Genomic DNA, 17,912 nt, shown 5'->3' with positions numbered 1-17,912 from the left:
AATATTACGTCAATTAATGTTTAACTCAGCAAATGAATAGAAATAGTTGTTTGGTAGTTTATTGGCTACCGTTTCTGATATGTATCCAAAATATCCTGGGTTCAATTCCAGTCTCACCTTCTACTTTATATTCTTCTATTTACTTTCTCAATCACCACTATTTTCATCAATTATCTCCAATTATCTGGAGACTCCCATAGTATTTAATTAAATTCCCCATAAATTTTCCTGCAGTTTCTTGAAGAAGTTTCTCTTGAGATTCTCCAAGGAATTCAGCTAGAGTCCAGGGTTTTCTCTGTGGATACCTGCAGGACTCTTTCAGAAATTACTAAACAAGTCCCCCTAGAAATTCTCCCAGGACATCTTCTGCTGAAATTTCTTTGCAGATTTTCTCATCCTGGCCTTTGATATTTCATACGATAATTTCATGATTTGTTTTTAAAGCTACTCCACTGCCCCTTTTTGCATGTCAGTCCCATGTTGTTTTTCAAAGCGCTTACCATTTGTATTACAAATCCAATAATTTTCAAAGAAATGTATTCACTTCATGCATATCCTTTTCGTGGCATATTTAGCTGTGAAATAAGACAGGAAAATTATCTCATTTGTTTCGAATGACTTCGAGAGTGACAAAAATATAATTTGCATTAGAACTGACATGGGACTGACATGCCAAGCGGGGCAGTCCAGCAATCATACTTAAGAAACTTTCGAGTTGTAGTAACAGTTTAAATGATCCAAAAGTTGACAAATATCGAAGACTACTTTATTATAGAGTGGTCTTCGGAAATATCGAGGGATTCGCCGAAATTGTTGTGTATCTAGCTAACGAGGAGCTCATCAATTTGAGCAGGAAAATGCATTTTCTTTCCTTTTTTGATGAACATTTTTAGAAAACTACCACTTTTTTTTTTTTAATAAAATAAAGTTTAAGCAGTGCAATTGTAAGTTTTAGGGTCGTTGAACAGGTAAAAAGTGAGGTTACGAGACGCCACTGTGCACTAGATCAATATTGAATATTATTATCTGGAATATGTCAAGCGATTTTTCCTGAAATTTCCCTGGGGCTCTTTATCAGACTTCTTCTGTTGGTTTTGCAGGTTCTAGGGGTCCTCTAAAAAATATCTGTATATTTTCCGTAAATTTTGTTTGAAGCATCCTATAGAAATGAAGACTGCGATGATACAAGAAATTCCTTTGCAGATTTTTTCAGAATTTGTTTTAGTGTTTTAGTCACCCACCAGTTTTTAAACAATTTCGTCTCGACATTTTTTTTTAAGAAATACATCTAATGATTCCTCTGGAAATTTTAGAGACTGCTCCAGGCTTGCTCCTGGAAAATCCTTCAGCAATTTCTCCAGAGATTTTTCTAGGAATTCCTTTAAAAAAATCATAAGGGTTTTCTCCGGAAATTCAACATTTTTCAATGAATTTGTCTCTTGGTTTAGGTTTTTTACTGTGAATTCTGCAGCCATTACTTTGAGGATCGATCCAAAAACTTCCCTAGAGATACCCTTAAGAATATTCTTAGTTTTTTTCCAGTAGTAGTGATGTTTCTAGAAATTTTTCGACAGAAATTCCTTGACAGGCTATATGTATAAGAGCTCTTCTTTAGATATTTTTGTTTAAGTATTTCTTCTTCTGAAAATTCCAAACACATTTCTTTTGAAATTCCTCCAGGAATCCATGTACATTGATTCTGCATAGATACATGCATTGATAGATCTACATATGAACAAATTTTGGCAAAAATCGAAAACTTAAGATTTTAGCATACATTTTGCCAAGTTTTCTCATACAAATTTCAAGCTCGTTGAGCGCTACCTTAGACTAAATCGGATTCGCTCAAATATTGAATTTGCTTTTGGGAGTCCAAAACAATCAATACAGGAGGTAAGACCAGGTATTTTTTTTTAATTTTATGTATTTCATATAAGAATGGGTCACCCTAATACGCCCTTTTAAAATGTAAGTCCAGATAAATGTTAGATTATGCAAAGTGGCTTCTCAAACGTTGTTTTAAGCATCCATAAAGTTTCATTGGTTCGTTCGGAGTCTCCAGTTAGCCTAGTGGTTAAGGCTATGTATCGCCAATCCGGAGACGGAGGGTTCGATTTCCGTTCTGGTCGGGAAAATTTTTTCGGCTCTCTGGGCATAGTATGTCATTGTGCTTGCCTCACAATATACTAATTCATGCAATGGCTGGCAAAGAAAGCTCTCAAATTAATAATGTGGAAGTGCTTAAAGAGCACTAAGTTGGAGAGAGGCAGGACAAGTTCCAGTGGGAGCTTAGAGCCATACAGAAGAAGAAAGTTTCTTTGGTTGTTGTTCGGAGAAAATGTAGGTTATTTAAATACCTTTCTTCAGAAAAAAAAATATCGATTTAAAAATACTCTTTTTTGTAATATCGATTTTGATTTTTAAAGCCTTAATTTTTCAGTGTAGGAATCAATATTATAATCAGTTTCGTACCTTTTAATTACACTCATTCGAAGAGGGTATTCTGCTTAGAGGGTTCGAAAAGTCGGTACAAGATCGATATTATATTTTTTTGAAAAAAAAAAAATTGAAAATTTTGTTTGACAGGGAAAAACCTCGAATACTCATGAAAATTCTTCCGGATTTCCGAACAGCAAGCAAAACAAGAAGGTATCTAGATAACCGTGCTAGAGAACCAAGAGCAGGGCCCCAAAATCTAGCAGAAATTTGTGGCAAGCCGGCATTTCGATAAACTGCTGCAATACAGATGATGATAAATCTAGAAGTTGAAATTTATCTAGAAACTCCACTATGAGGCTTTCTCCAGAAATTGCATCAGGGTTACTTTCTGGCAATTCCCTAAAAAATGTGCGCCTTTCACAAATGGAGTGATATGACTCGGCTCGCCGTGTAGATCCCATAAAGAGTCACCTGATCCGAGTTGGGATTTCTCACCTCGATATTCGAGTCGAGTTGCGTCACGTCACTCCACCCGTAGAATGAGCACAAATGTCTCTTGGAATGCCTTCAAGGAATTGTCACAATCAAGATTCTTTCCGTATTTTTCTTGGTATTCTTTTCTGAGTAATGCCTGGAGATTTCTCAGATTCCTACCAGCATTTTTCCAAGATTCGAATTCATTTCGGGATTTTTCCGTGCGAATATTCTAGGGTTCCTAAAGTCCGACCGATTTCTTCTTGAGTTTTTCACAGGGATTCCATAAAATTGCTTTACACAATTTCTTCAAGAGATTTTCCCGGTATTGCTTCCAAAGTTCCTGGCGGGATTTTCTTCGGAGTTCGTCCTACATTTTGACCAAGACATTTTTGTGGGATTTCTATAAATCCTGATCCCGAGAGCTTCACAACAGTTTCTCTACGAATATATCATTGATGTTGTCGTGGTGTTTCTCCAGGAGTATTTTTTCTGGTTCATATTGAAGATTTTCCGCGATTCTTTCCGATATTACCACAGTTATTCGTGGGATTTCTACTCCTCTCAGAAATGCTTGAAGAGCTTTTGATGAATTCAACCCTCCTTTGGCATTAGGGTCATTTTTGACCCAAACCGAAATATGCGAGAGATTCTTTCTCTACTGAAGTTTTCCGTGTATTTTTCATGTATTTCTTGAGCTTCTTTCTATAGTTTTTCACTGAATTTCTACAGGATTGATTGATTGATTGATTTGTCTTTATTAAAGATACTTTCAGCCCTTGGCTGGTTCGTCTCTATTTCTACAGGAGTTTCAGATGGGACATTTCCTAAAGATTCACCCGAGATTTCCCGGAACTTCTCTAAAAAAATCCTTCCGGTGTTGGTCCAAGGATGATTCTCAGTTTTTCTGCATTCACCCTGTACTTTCTCCTAAGATTTTTTCTGTGGTGCTTTCTGGGTTTTCGCAGGAGCTATTGCTGATATTTCTCATGGAGTTATTCGCTTGATTTCTTTCAGAGCTTTTCCAGATTTTATTTCTCGTAGTTGCTTACCAATTTTTTTTTGTAGTGACCCACCGGCATTATTCCCAGAGCTCTTCTCGGAAAAGCTGCAATTATTCCGAAATTCTGGATGCTCCTCTGGGATTTCTTCGATAGATGCTCCCGGAGATCTTGCTGGGCTTTTTCCCTGAGTTTTTATTCGGAATGGCATAGCTTATGAATTTCTTTGTAAGAAATTCTCGGAATATCGGAAGGGATCAAAGTGAAATGTCATAGCAATTCCTTAAAATTGACCGAAAAAGAAACTCTTGGACTGATTTTTGTTTTATTTCCGAAGAAAGGAGGAATTTGGTGAAATTCAAGGATTTTTTACGCATTTTTTTCCCAAAATTTTCTTCTAATGCGAGGTATGCACTTCAAACGGAATCGCTCAAGTAATTTTCGTTCAGTGCATTATTTTTCCGTGACCGGAATGGTCAAGAAATTTGACACAGCATGCCCAATTTGATTTGACGTTTCGTTTCAGCCTCGTACTAGGATCCGGAATAAAGCAACGCTTTATTATTTCTTGTGCGATTTCTTCTTTTCCACGCATCGAGATGGGCCAAGAAATTTCTTGCGATCAGCGTACTAAATTGGTAAATCTGTATAATTTTCGACAAATAGGTATTTTTTTTTTTGAATATATTTTTTGTGTTTATTTTTCAACTATGTATTTTTTAAATTCCCCCTGGAAAAAACCTACAGAACCCAGGATTTTTTTTTGTCTTATGAGTAGGCATCTTGAATAAGGAACGAAACGTTGGAAACGAAAAACATAAAGTTGCTTTTGAACCTCGAAAAGACTCAAGCGTCAAAAAACCAACAGTTCTCCAGAATGCCATTTGTGGTTCATACAGTTATTGCTTTGAGAAATTACAAAATATTTTTCTGGAATATAAACAAAATGTGTACACCATCTCCAGAGAATTCCTCAAGAATTGCTCCTCCAATTTTTCAGAGATTTTTTCTGGAATCCCCTCAGAGATTGCGCCATTGAGCTAAGGCCATAATATTTCAAGAAATTCATTTGGGCGTTTCTTTTGAAAATCCAGGCAATCCTTCTAAAATCTTTTCTAAGATTTCAACGGGAGCTAGTTTAATGGTTTTTCTAACGATTCCTTCAAAAGTTACCGATAGCCATCAAATAAATTCACAAAAGAAATTTCTGTGGGGTTCAGAAATAATTAAAACGTTCGTTTTGAAGATTTTCCAAAGGAAGGAAACATCTTTCCAGAAATTTCTCCTGAAATACAACTCTAATATGATTCCGATTGCACATAATGCACTTTCCATTATACAACTCATTCTATTTTCAAGTGTTGAGTAAGAAAAATCCATGGAATCAAATCAAGCATTAGTAAGTGTATATATAGTATACACACAACAATTTCGATGAGTACTAAAATAAGCTACCTTCTGCAGTTGCATTTGTTCTGTTACTAGGTATTACTGACAATTCAAACCTGTAAAAAAAAGAAACCGACAAGATAATTAGCAGTAATTGTCGGCACAATCTTCCACTCAGGACTTGACCGACTTACCCGAAGAGCGGTGACATGTCAATTTAATACCTTTTTGCTGTTTTGCTCCGCCGAACGAAGCAATCACGTTTTTACCTTCCTTTGATTTTCTCCGATCGGAAATATACGGGGGACATCCTGTGCAGTGCTTTAAAACAACCCCACTCCACTACTGCAGAGGATTCCGCTTCCCATCCGAGAAAGTGAACCTTCACAAGTTCTTGACTTTTTTGCCCTTTTTTCGCACCCCTCCCTGCTGCCGCCTTCAATGGGTATTACGTAGGAGTTCGCTCGCATTGGCACTGACATTCGAACCGAACCTTCCCAGCAACCAGCCATTGCAGCGTCCGCTGTTAATGCCATTATTGTTGTTGTAGGTACAACTTGAGAGCTGCAGTTGACATCGACCCAATTTATGGGACGACTCTTTGAGTAAGCGCGCGCACTTGCGAGGAAGCTTCCACCGGCACCGTCCGCTGTTGTCTGTTCAAGGTCTAGCGACCGATGGCGATGATGCCGCGCCGAACTCCCCACCTACTCTCACTGGTGGGGTCCGATTTTATAATTCTTGGGAACGAACGAAATCGAACGGCCAATGGAACCAACCGACGGAGCTACTTGCTGCAGTTGGCGGGTAATTTAGCGGCAAGTAAGATTTATGCGCTGGTAATTGGGTGAATGCAGCTGGGTATGGAGATCTCATTTCGGGATGAACTATTTTGGGCGATGTGTTAATGGTTTTACGAGTTCGAAAGCGATGATATGTTACTTACATTGATGGTTCAGCACGTGGATAAGATCTGGAAGGAGATAGAAATATATAAATTAATAATGATATGGTCATACAGAAAGGATTACTGCAGTTATTTATAGAACGAGTTGCAAAACTTGTTGCAGTATATTACTCTAACAATCATTTGACGTCTACAAATGTGCAGCTTGTGAACTGTGCCGTATCATCTTTGTAGTAATCTTAACGCACTGTCTATCAATATACGCCTATCAAACGGTAATCCACACACCAACGTAAACCTCTGGCAAAATTCCAACATCCGCATGAGCTTGCGTAGACACAGTAGTATGTGCGATCTACCATAGACAAGCATTTGCATCATTACTTTCTCCCTGTTGCCCACATTGAACTGCAATCTGACGTCACAGACGTCATTTTCGTCTAAAATGGAAGACCACCAACACTAACACAATGTTAGTCCCAAACATTTAATTTATTGGTTCATTATGTTAGCGTAGCTGATCTGATCATAGCGGAGTAAATATCAACCACGGTCAGTTAAATATTATTTCTAAATTGCCGATTAAGAAAACCTCCATTTACAAAAATACTCTAATGAAGATATTAGCTTAAATACTAATGGTTTTATTTAAACTCTGACTAACACGATATTTTGTAATTAATTTACAATCATATATTTTCCCTAGTTGTTTGTGCAATTCCTTTAGTCTGTTTTAGATACAATATCCCGGGGTGCATTTTGTCCTACTCTTTCCTATATTTTACAACCAATCAACCTCCGTCGAGGTCATGAAATTTGAAACCACCGTTCGAATATGCCCGCACAAGTGTCGGTCCCATACTTAAAATGAGTGGGGATTATGGTCTTAGACTTTTCGATATTTTTGCTTACACTTGACCGCCACACACTCATCGGACGGATGAGCCGGACTGAGATGAGTTTCAAGAAGATCGACCGCTCTCACTGCCGCCGAAGAGTGCCGAAAACCTTTGGACCTCCCCCTACCCGCCCGGCCAATACTCCTAATGAAGTGGGAAGGTTTCGGCTGGAGTGTGCTAATTTCTTCGCACTTTGCGCCATTCGCTCGAACTGGAAGTTGGATGATACAACGCAACGCCGGGACGGGTGATTGTTTGAAATTGAATTTTGCTTGGCTTTTTGGTGACTTGGGTTTCGGGTGGAGGCAGCGACCGGATGAGTATCAGCGTAAATCAGAATTAATAACGTTCTGTCGAGGATGCGGTGGATGGCTTTCGAGTTGAGATGAAGCGGTGAAGCCTTGATGAGTTTGCGATGAAAACAACAAAGTTTTTATGAAGGGGTTTCGAGAAGCAATTTCTTCGGGGAATGGTTGTTTCTAAAATGTGCTTAAGTTGGGGCATAAATCACCTGGGGCTGCAATTACTGAGATGGCCCGTTCCGAAAAACGGCTATTGTGATGTTACACCTCCGAAATTATGAACGGATAAACGCCGACATTTTGCGCTTCTTTCGAAAGTTGTCATTATTGCTCAGAACATGAAAGAAGCTATGGATGATTTCCTTTCTTCAACGTTGAAAGTAGAATACATGCATAAGTATTAATGTAATTACCTTCAGACATCAGCAGCTGCTGTATCAGGTATCAATAGGTCGGCTCTAGAGGCACGTTCTCCTCCATTCGGGAAATTTGTGCCATCGCCATGAACACGAGCCTATTCATCATTTACCTGACGGAGAAGGGAAGGAAAAAGGATAGGGCACGGGAAAAGACAGGTAAGGGAATAGGATCGTCATACTCGCAAAAGCGTACCACAATGGGTTCACATAGTGTCCTGAAAAGGACACTGTAATAACGCATAAGCGTACCACAATGGGTTCAAACAGCGCCCTGAGAAGGGCACTGTGATAACACATAAAGCGTAAAGAGAGCCTATAGCTCTTTACCACAGCGGGTCAAGAACAACAGAACGTCCTGAAGATTCAGGTTTCTGAAGTCAGTTTCACTTAATAAGTGTTTCCCGAGTACTCGGAAACGCAATTGCGCAAAAACCGGACAACTACATATTAAATGATACGAAGTTCCATAATTGGATTCACAGCTATCACAGGCAAATGAATCAGCTTGCTGAATATTCGCCATGTGATAACTGAGTTGGCAGTGGCCAGTTAATGCTTTGACCAGCATGCTACAATTCTGCTTTGACAGATTTGTTAGATACTTTGCCACCCCTATAGATGGCTCAGTACAATACAATTTTGTTTGACGACATGACTCCAAACTATTCCAGTATTGTTTGTGCTGAGTGGCAGCCCAGGTGTCAATCTGAAGCTTCACCCAACACTTAGATACCGGAATAGCTGGCTCAGGGCCAATGAAGTCATGTGATGCTCCAGTGCGAGCTAACTCATCAGCCAATTCATTTCCGCACATAAGAGCAAAGATTTCGGCCTGAAAAACGGTGCAGTGTCTACCAAGTGAATAAGACTGATACAGCCTTAGCTCACGAGAATAAACACCAGCACCTGCTCGACCTTCGAGAAGGGAGCCATCAGTGTTACATACGATGCCGTCTGAAATACTTCTCTCCAGATAACCAGATGTCCACTCTTCCCGGGAAGGGAATTTCGTGGAAAATGTCCTATATGGAAAATTACAAGCAATTGTAAGATCACTTGGAGCAAGGACAATTTATTTCTAATTCACCAAAAGTGGAAACAACGAGAAAGGATGTTTTCGATCACCTGGCAATCATTTGACTCATTTATCCATAGCTTAGTTCAGAAGCATAATATTGAAATAAGGTGTTCCGTAAACTTGTAGATAAGTGTTTTTCCTACAATTATCACTAAGGACGCCATATCCTAACTCTCATATATACGGCGTGAGAGCGCTAGTAACACCTACTCATACTAAACGATCGAAAAATTCGATCGTTTAGTATTAGTAAGTGGTACTAACACTTTTACGCCGTAAATATAAGAGTTAGAATATAGCGTCCTTGGTGATAATTGTAGGAAAAACAATAATCTACAAGGTTGTCGAACATCACATTTTAATATTAGGCTTCTGAACTGAGATATAGACAAATGAGTCAAATGATTGCCAGATGATTGAAAACATCCTTGACAACGAGGTGTGTGTTGAACTGCGGTTCACAGGAGTTTCCTCTAGTAAACCGAGTACCCATAGGCGGTAAGTGCAAGAAAGTGCTTCTTGTTTAAGATGAATGTTTAGTGGGGCAACGTCAAAGAGAACTTCGAGCGCTGCCGTGGGAGTTGAAGAGAACGCCCCAGACATCGCCATTAAGCACATCCTTTGGAAATGGCCTAACTTTGATTGGACCGTTCTCACTTCGCCCTTTTGCCACCACACAAGACATCCATAGGCCAATATTGGCCGAACAACAGTTGTGTAGATCCATTTGATACACTTGGGTTTTAGACCCCAAGTTGTACCAAAGGTTCGAGAGCTGCCGTGGGAATTGAAGAGAACGCTCCAGACACCGCCATTAAGGACAGACTTGTTAGAATCCCAAAATGGCCGCCACAATGACCGACTTCGGCACCTACTCACGATTTCAAGCGCACAAATCTCTTCGTAAACTAAACCAGCGCACCTGATATTTTTATTTGAAGCTTATTACAAGTGAGCAAGAACAGAATAATAAAATCCACTGTTGTTAGAAGCTTGCATCTTGATATTTGTGCGTCTGAAGTTCTGATGCACGGTTGAAGCGGGATTTCAAGACGTTTGTCCTTAAGCACATCCTTTGGAGATGGCCTAACTTTGATTGGACCGTTCTCACTTCGCCCTTTTGCCACCACACAAGGCATCCATAGGCCAATATTGGCCGAACAACAGTTGTGTAGATCCATTTGATATACTTGGGTTTTAGACCCCAAGTTGTACCAAAGGTTCGCCGGCATTGCCCGAAGGCCATACAAGCTTTCTTGATTCTGAACTCAACATGAGGTGTCCAGGAAAGCTTGGAATCAAGAATGACTCCAACGTACTTTACCTGTTCAGTCACATTGATTTCAGAATCAAAGAGACGTAAAGTTCGAACACTATTACGGTTTCGCTTATCCGTGAAAAGAACAATAGATGTTTTACTCGGATTTACCGAAAGGCCATATTGGCGACACCAACCCTCAACTACCTGAAGAGCGTTTTGCATCAGGTCGAAAAGGGTGCTGATGCACATACCGACTAACAATGTTAGGTAGTCGTCGGCAAAACCATAAGTAGGAAAACCGCTATTATTGAGTTGCCTCAATAGCGTATCTGCTACGAGATTCCATAAAAGTGGTGATAAGACTCCCCCTTGGGGGCATCCACAAACACTCAATTTCCTAATCGCCGCTTGACGCAATGTCGAGAAGAGATGTCGGTTTTTGAGCATTTGGTGGATCCAATTGGAAATCATTGGAGATATACCATGACCCCGTGCGGCTTCCAATATGGCATCGAAAGGCACGTTGTCAAAGGCACCCTCGATATCTAAGAAAACACCCAAACAGGATTGCTTTTGAGCGAATGCCTTCTCGATATCGTAAACAACTTTGTGTAAAAGAGTCACAGTGGACTTTCCAGATTGGTAAGCATGTTGGTTCACATGAAGAGGCTCATTGGCCAGATGAACATCACGGATGTGATGATCGACTATGCGTTCTAAGCATTTCAGAAGAAAAGAGGTCAAACTGATAGGTCTGAAGCTCTTTGCTTCTTCATACGACGCGCGACCCACTTTCGGAATAAACTTCACAGTAATATCCCGCCAGGATTTGGGAATATACCCTGTAGCAAAACTGCAAACAAGTAGTTGTTTCAAAACATGTTTGAAATGATCAAATCCCTTCTGAAGCAAAATAGGATATATCCTATCTGCCCCAGGAGATTTGAAAGGAGCAAAGCTATTAAGTGCCCATTCAATCGATTCTAAAGTTATGATACTCCAAGCCGAAGCTAAAGAATCATAACTACAAGAAAAGACATCAGGTTCATCTGAAGATGTAATATCCACACATCCGGGAAAGTGTGTACTGAATAAACATTCCAAAATTTCTTCATCAGAGGAAGTGAAATCACCATTTGGCAAACGAAGTTCGTTCACTTGAAAATCCTTAGATTTTGCAAGGATTTCGTTCAATCGACTGGCTTCACTCAGACTGGAAACATTTGTACAAAGGTTTTTCCAGCCGGATCGTTCAGCAGACCGAAGAGCTTTCTGGTAGGCCTTGCGAGCCGACCTGAAAGCCTCCGATCCAGCCGAACGTTGTCTGTTCCAACTCTTTCTACATTGTTTCCTGAGCTTCGCCAGATCGGAGTTCCACCAAGGGGTTCCTCTTGTGGTTTTCACAGACCGCAGAAGGCAGGCTTCTTCAAAAGCTTCCATGATGAAGGTCGTTGTAGTATCAACGGCATCATCTAAATCACTTGGAGCGTCAATTGATGGTGAGTGTCCATGAAATTTGGCTGCAACCAAATCAGTATAAAGATCCCAGTTTGTTGACCGAGGATTCCTGAAACGCAATGTTTGCGAAGTAACATTCAAATGTTGAAAAAAGATATAGCGATGGTCAGATAAAGATTCTTCATCTGACACATGCCAATTGGTCAGCTCGTGACTAATTCTGCTAGAGCAAAGCATTATATCTAACACTTCCTCTCTAGCAGATACCATGAAGGTTGGGCGGTTGCCTATGTTAAGTAATGCAAGATCTGTACTACTTAAGTACTCCATCAAACTGGAGCCTCTCAAGTTAATGTCTGAGCTGCCCCAGATGATATGGTGAGCATTAGCATCACTGCCAACAATTAGCGGAAGGCCTTTTGAAGTGCAGTATGCGATGACTTGTTTGAAAGCATCCGTAGGGGATGGTTCATCATGCGGTTAATACACAGAACAATAGACGTATTTCCTGTTGAGGTTTCCAACAGATACATCAATTGTGATAGCACATACATCTCTGGTGGTTAGTTCAGAGATGAGTATAGCAACTATTGCGTTGTTGACAAGCACACAGGCTCGAGGCATGACACGCGAGTTTGCCATTTCATGTTTACTGAAAGTGGCAAACACCGGGTTCACAAGGTTTCCTAGATAGAAATTTCCCTTACGAAAGTAAGGTTCTTGTACCAAGGCCACTTGGGCTGTACCATTTTGCATAAGTCTGCAAAGATTGATCGTTGCTGTTCTTTTATGCTGAAGATTGATCTGAGCTATCCTAACCGTAGCCACTACCCAAACTAGGTAAGATTAAACTCTTCGCAACAACAGCACAACAAAGAACAGCAACAATAAAACCAAATCGGTATCGATTGGAAAACGCCAAAGCCGAGGATACACAGAATACACTGTGTAAATCGCATAATGCGAAACCATATAGGTGAAAATTTAAACTAATTAACAACATCTTCATAATTCCGCCCTTATTTAGCCTCAAGTGAGACTAAAGAAGGGCAGCTGATTGTCTCGGAGAAACACAAGGTCCCCTGCACCATTGCTCCGGTTAGCGCAGTAAGGGCTACATACTGTGGAGGGCGCCCTGGTACTCCACAGGCTCCGTTAGCGGTTAGGTTTTTATTAGACCCCCCTAGCCATTCATTCCTCTACACGGTAAGCATAAAGCCGCATCACACCATGAATTCGGGGTCACCTGTTGGTGGATTCTTACCACCGGAACAGGCGGTCCGTAGTGTTATTCTTAGCCAATTGAGACAATCGCTACCGCCACTACACAGCTATCTAGGCTGATCGAGAAAAGAAGTTAATATTGATGATCAACTTCATACGGACTCGAACAGCCGTCTTCGTGCATTAGCTTGCGCTCACCTCGCTGACCTAGTGCACATTTAGGGGTCATAATGACCCCAATGCGCGACTAGGGTTAATGCGGTTTGCAAAACCTCTCCGAGAGTGGTCCACTTAGCCGGAAGATGCTCTTAAAGAGGTTATAAAGAGGGTTTGATGTATGATTCAGTTTTATTGCAAGTTTTATAAAATTGGTCATGAAGATCTCTTGTAGAGCCGAACAAAACTTAAAATGTTACTTGGGTAGGTCAATTGTACTAGGAATATTCTGGAACTATCCTACTACCCAGCCAACACACAATCGCATATGATGTTGAAACAGGATGCAAAAGTGAAGGCGATATACGCACACTTTACACGCGGCTAAATGGAAGCATGTATGCATATGACCTCCACTTTAGCATCCTATTCAATAACATATAAGACTTCGCGTTAGCTGGGTATAACTAAAACTACCTACTTTGAAATGATAAATTTCAGAAAAATATTAAAGGGGCCGTTATATTCCCAGTAATCACTTTCCTTATAAATCAACCAGCTTTGGCGACATCATGCCGTTGCTGGACCGACTTCGTGACCGTGGCAAATCGCTTCATCGCCAAACATGCCTGTTTTGCTCAGATTGAAAACCAAGAAAGGATCCAAACCGCTTCGTGTAGACATAGGATTAGTGGTAGAAAGTGTTCCCCGACGATGACTTGCTCTTTTCGGACGGAACCAATTCAGGGGGCGGAAGGAATCGATTTCAAATTTGGTCAAAATGTCACGTTTACATTTAGGGATTTCTGGAACGACCAGATTGGAACAGCAATGTCACGTGCCGCCGGAGCGGGAGATGATGGCGCAGCGGTTGGATAGCGGGAGAGGGGTGTAAGGCTGGATCAACACGTCAACAAGACCAACAACGTTTGTTTTGCTAATCACACTACAGTCGCCGGCTTATGTTGCTCACTGAGCGGAGCTGCCCAGCTCTGAATAATGGTGACGACAACGTCATAGTTAGATTTGCAAGCCCGATACGAAGTCGGCCGATGCTGGTGGATAGTGGAAGGTGTTGTTGTTGGGCTACCGACTTGGGCGAGTAATTAAGATAAGAAGCCAGATTATACCTTAATTGGATGTGGTGGGTGTAGTATCGGAATAACATAGTATGTCATGGGTTTGGGTAGTCAGTCGAAGTGTGAGTTAGATACGGACGGACAGAGAGAACGTGAATATACGGTGTTCTACAAAGTAATAAAGTCTCGGTATTCATCAGTGTTAATCATCCGAATTTCCAAATATAATACAGAATATTATATTGGCGACGAGGAGAAAATGTAAGTACTTTTGAAGTTTCTGAAAAGTTTAAATTTGCAATTCGTAAAAACGCCATCGCCACACATCATTCTGTAGAATATTTGTTGACCGTTGAATCGGGTGAAAATTCACCATGGAAACCACTGTGAAAAGTTTCAACGAAGCTTTTCTGAGTGAGCTTTGGAAATGTTTCATGGTTACCGAAATGGATAAAGCTATGACAGTGGTAACGCATGTAACACAGCTTGGGTAGAAGGAAAAGATGAACTGTCAAAAGGGTAAATCAAAGAAGAATGAATCAAAACAAAAGTACGATTGTGTTAGATTGTGTTTCTTCTTTCATTGATAAATAATTTTGATTTGGATCAAATCAAGTGATTTAGTTTTATCAATGGATTTGTTGTTTTTGTTTACCAAGTGTGAATGAATATTTTTGGTACTGTAAATATATTGAGTGGAAAAGAAACTGGAAAAATTGAGAAAGCAGAGTGCAGTGATTCCAAGTGTAGAAGGGAGTTACAAGTCAAGGTAAGTTTTCTATATATTGTGAATAAAAAAAATCAATGAAACATTTTGTTGATAAGAACTCATATGTTAAATGTGTTTTTTTTATTTGTTTGAGCGGAAAAGAACACAGCAATATATGTAACCATGAAATTTTGAATGGAAAATGTTTGTTTTGATGAGTGGCGGTATCGTCACAAAAAAGTGCCGGTTTGCGGTAATTGAATACCTGGCGGATTCGCCAAAAGTAGAAAAGCGGGTTCGCTAAAGATTTAAAGGACGGAATCGTCTAAGCGGGTTCGCTAGAAAATGAATGACGGAAACGTCTGAGCGGGTTCGCTAAGGATATTGAATGACGGAATCGTCTAAGCGGGTTCGCTAAATGTTTTGGATGACGGAACCGTCAGAGCGGATTCGCTAATGGTTTGAACGACGGAATCGTCTAAGCGGGTTCGCTAGAAAATGAATGACGGAAACGTCTAAGCGGGTTCGCTAAGGATATTGAATGACGGAATCGTCTAAGCGGGTTCGCTAAAGGTTTTGAATGACGGCATCGTCAGTTCGTCAGAGCGGGTTCGCTAAAGAATGAATGACGAAATCGTAAAAGCGGGTTTGAATAAGTGGCGGAAGTGAAACAGGTAAAACACATAAATGACTTATGTACTAAAAAAAAGATTTGGTTTTTTATTTTTCATTTTGTTTGTTAACAAATTGTTACTGATTAATAATTATGAAATTAAATATTTTTAATGGAAAAAAAAAATGAATAATGTATAAACAGATATGATGTGTGAGCTAATGCCGTTTTAGGATGCGTATAAAAAAAAAATGTACATATAATATGAAATAACGTTAAGGTATTTGCATTGCCTGGTTGTTTTTTCTTAAATAGGACCAGTGGCGAACTTCGAATCAAAGTGTTTCAGACGAGCTTGGACTCGTCTCAGCTACCGTTGGCATGGTCAAAATGGAAACGAGATTTGGAGTGCTACTTTGAGTCAGAAAAGATCTGTTCTCAATATGATAAGCGTTCCAAACTTTTGTATCTTGGTGGTTCAGATCTGCGGGATGTCTATGACAATCTGCCTGAAGTCGAAACAGTTTCGCATGTTTTATCGGATCCACCGTATTATGACGTGGCGATTGCAAAGTTGGACGCTCATTTTGAGCCGTATCGTCGGCGTACGTACGAACGGCACCTTTTCCGGCAAATAGCACAAGGGCCATCGGAACGTTTTTCTGATTTTGTGTTACGTTTGAGAACACAGGTCAAACGTTGCGAATACGACAAACCCGAGGAAATGATATTAGATCAAATTGTCGAAAAATGCTCATCTGCGAAACTCAAACAGAAAATGTTAAAGAGAGACCTACTTCTGAGCGAGGTAGAAGGTCTGGGTACTAGTTTGGAAGAAAGTGCACGTAAGCTGAAGGAATTTGTAAGTTCACCTCGTTCTCCCCAGAGTGATCATATCGGTAATGTGACGAAGAAGCTGACCGGAAAATACGACGCGGTGAAGAAAGCTCGACCGGGATTAGTGAACCGGTCTCAATCGGTGATAAAAGGTTTCCAAAGAAGCATTTCGGTACCTGTGTGTTTTTCCTGCGGTAAACGAGGTCACGTCAAGGGTGCGGACATTTGCCCGGCAAAGGATAAATCATGCCTCAAATGTGGTGGAACCGGTCATTTCGCAAAGCAGTGCAGGAAGAGAGCGAACAACGAAGAGCGGACAGTGGTACCTCCCAAGCGTATCCGAGCAGTATTCGAAGATTTGGAGGCTGAGAAGGAAGAGGACTACATTTTCTATGCCATGGGGAAGAACACGTTCCTGTTCAAAGTTGGAGGTGTGGAAATACCGATGATCATCGATTCCGGCGCGGCAGCGAACATCATAAGTCTGAAGGTTTGGGAACAGATGAAACAACTGAAGGTACACGTGCGGCAAATGTCAACTGAAATTGATCGACATTTCACCTGTTATGCTTCCAACAAACCAATGGTGATCATGGGCAGTTTCGATGCAGAAATAGAGGGCGGAGGAAGGAAAGTTGATGCGAAGTTCTATGTAGCTAAGGAGGGACAACAGTGTTTGCTGGGTGATCAAACCGCAAAATTGCTTCACGTGCTGAAAGTTGGATTCGATATTGGGAATATTTCTCAAGCCAGTAAAGCAGAGTTTCCCAAATTTAAAGGAGTGACTGTCGAAATTCCTATCGACAATCAGGTACAACCCGTCCAACAGGCTTATCGACGTGTACCGTATGCACTGGAGGAGAAAGTTGACGAGAAGATCCGGCTGTTGTTGGATCAAGGGATCATCGAAAAAGTAAACGGACCATCGCCGTGGGTATCGCCGATTGTACCAGTACTCAAGGATTCTGGAGACGTGCGGCTATGTGTGGACATGCGTCAAGCAAATCGTGCAGTGATTCGGGAAACTCACCCGTTACCGTTGGTGGATGAAATTCTGGGTTCGGTCAGCGGAGCAAAATATTTTTCCAAAGTGGATGTCAAGGATGCATACCATCAGGTGGAAATATCGGAAAGATCTCGTCCGATAACAACTTTCATAACGAAAACGGGTCTCTACAGGTAATTTTGTTCAACATGTCAAGTGGATTCAAATAAATTGATTGGATTTTTGTTTTATTTTTATCTGCATTTTCGTATGCTCGCCATTAATAGATACAAAAGACTAATGTTTGGAGTAAGCTGTGCCCCTGAGATTTTTCAGAAAACGATGGAAACAGTACTAGCTGGTCTTGAGGGAGTTATTGTCTATTTGGATGATGTGGTCGTTTTTGGTTCGACCCGAGAAGAGCATGACAGAAGAGTAGAAATACTGTTTGGTCGTATGAGGGAATATGGAATTTTGTTAAATGACCGCAAATGCATTTTCGGAGCAGAAGAGATTGAATTTTTGGGGCATGTTCTGAATGAACAAGGTGTTCGGCCTACAGAGAGTCGCATTGCAGCGGTCAAACACTTCATAGAACCAAAAACGATTGCCGAGTTGAGGAGTTTTCTCGGGTTGATAACATACGTTGGTCGATTCATTCCCAATCTTGCAGGCCGGACAG

At 40.7% G+C, this 17,912-nt stretch overlaps 2 protein-coding genes across 10 annotated transcripts in view; one reads left to right on the top strand and one right to left on the bottom strand.

Moving 5' to 3' along the window:
• The window catches only part of LOC109401001 (uncharacterized), a 403,227-nt gene that overhangs the window by 67,326 nt on the left and 317,989 nt on the right, over nt 1–17,912 (bottom strand). For 7 of the 9 annotated variants that reach the window (XM_029880102.2, XM_029880099.2, XM_029880101.2 and 4 more), the window contains one exon: nt 6,250–6,276. The exons of the other annotated variants lie outside the window; for them this stretch is intronic. The gene's annotated coding sequence lies outside the window, so the exon portion shown is untranslated. The remainder of the gene's footprint in view (nt 1–6,249; nt 6,277–17,912) is intronic. 9 annotated transcript variants of the gene reach the window in all.
• The window catches only part of LOC109428685 (17S U2 SnRNP complex component HTATSF1), a 260,344-nt gene that overhangs the window by 127,893 nt on the left and 114,539 nt on the right, over nt 1–17,912 (top strand). The gene's annotated exons all lie outside the window — the stretch shown is intronic.

This window comes from Aedes albopictus, chromosome 2 (assembly GCF_035046485.1).
Source record: "Aedes albopictus strain Foshan chromosome 2, AalbF5, whole genome shotgun sequence".
Classification (NCBI taxonomy): Eukaryota; Metazoa; Arthropoda; class Insecta; order Diptera; family Culicidae; genus Aedes; species Aedes albopictus.
The sequence above is the reverse complement of the archived record's forward strand: the minus strand, read 5'-3'. Positions and strand labels throughout refer to the sequence as shown.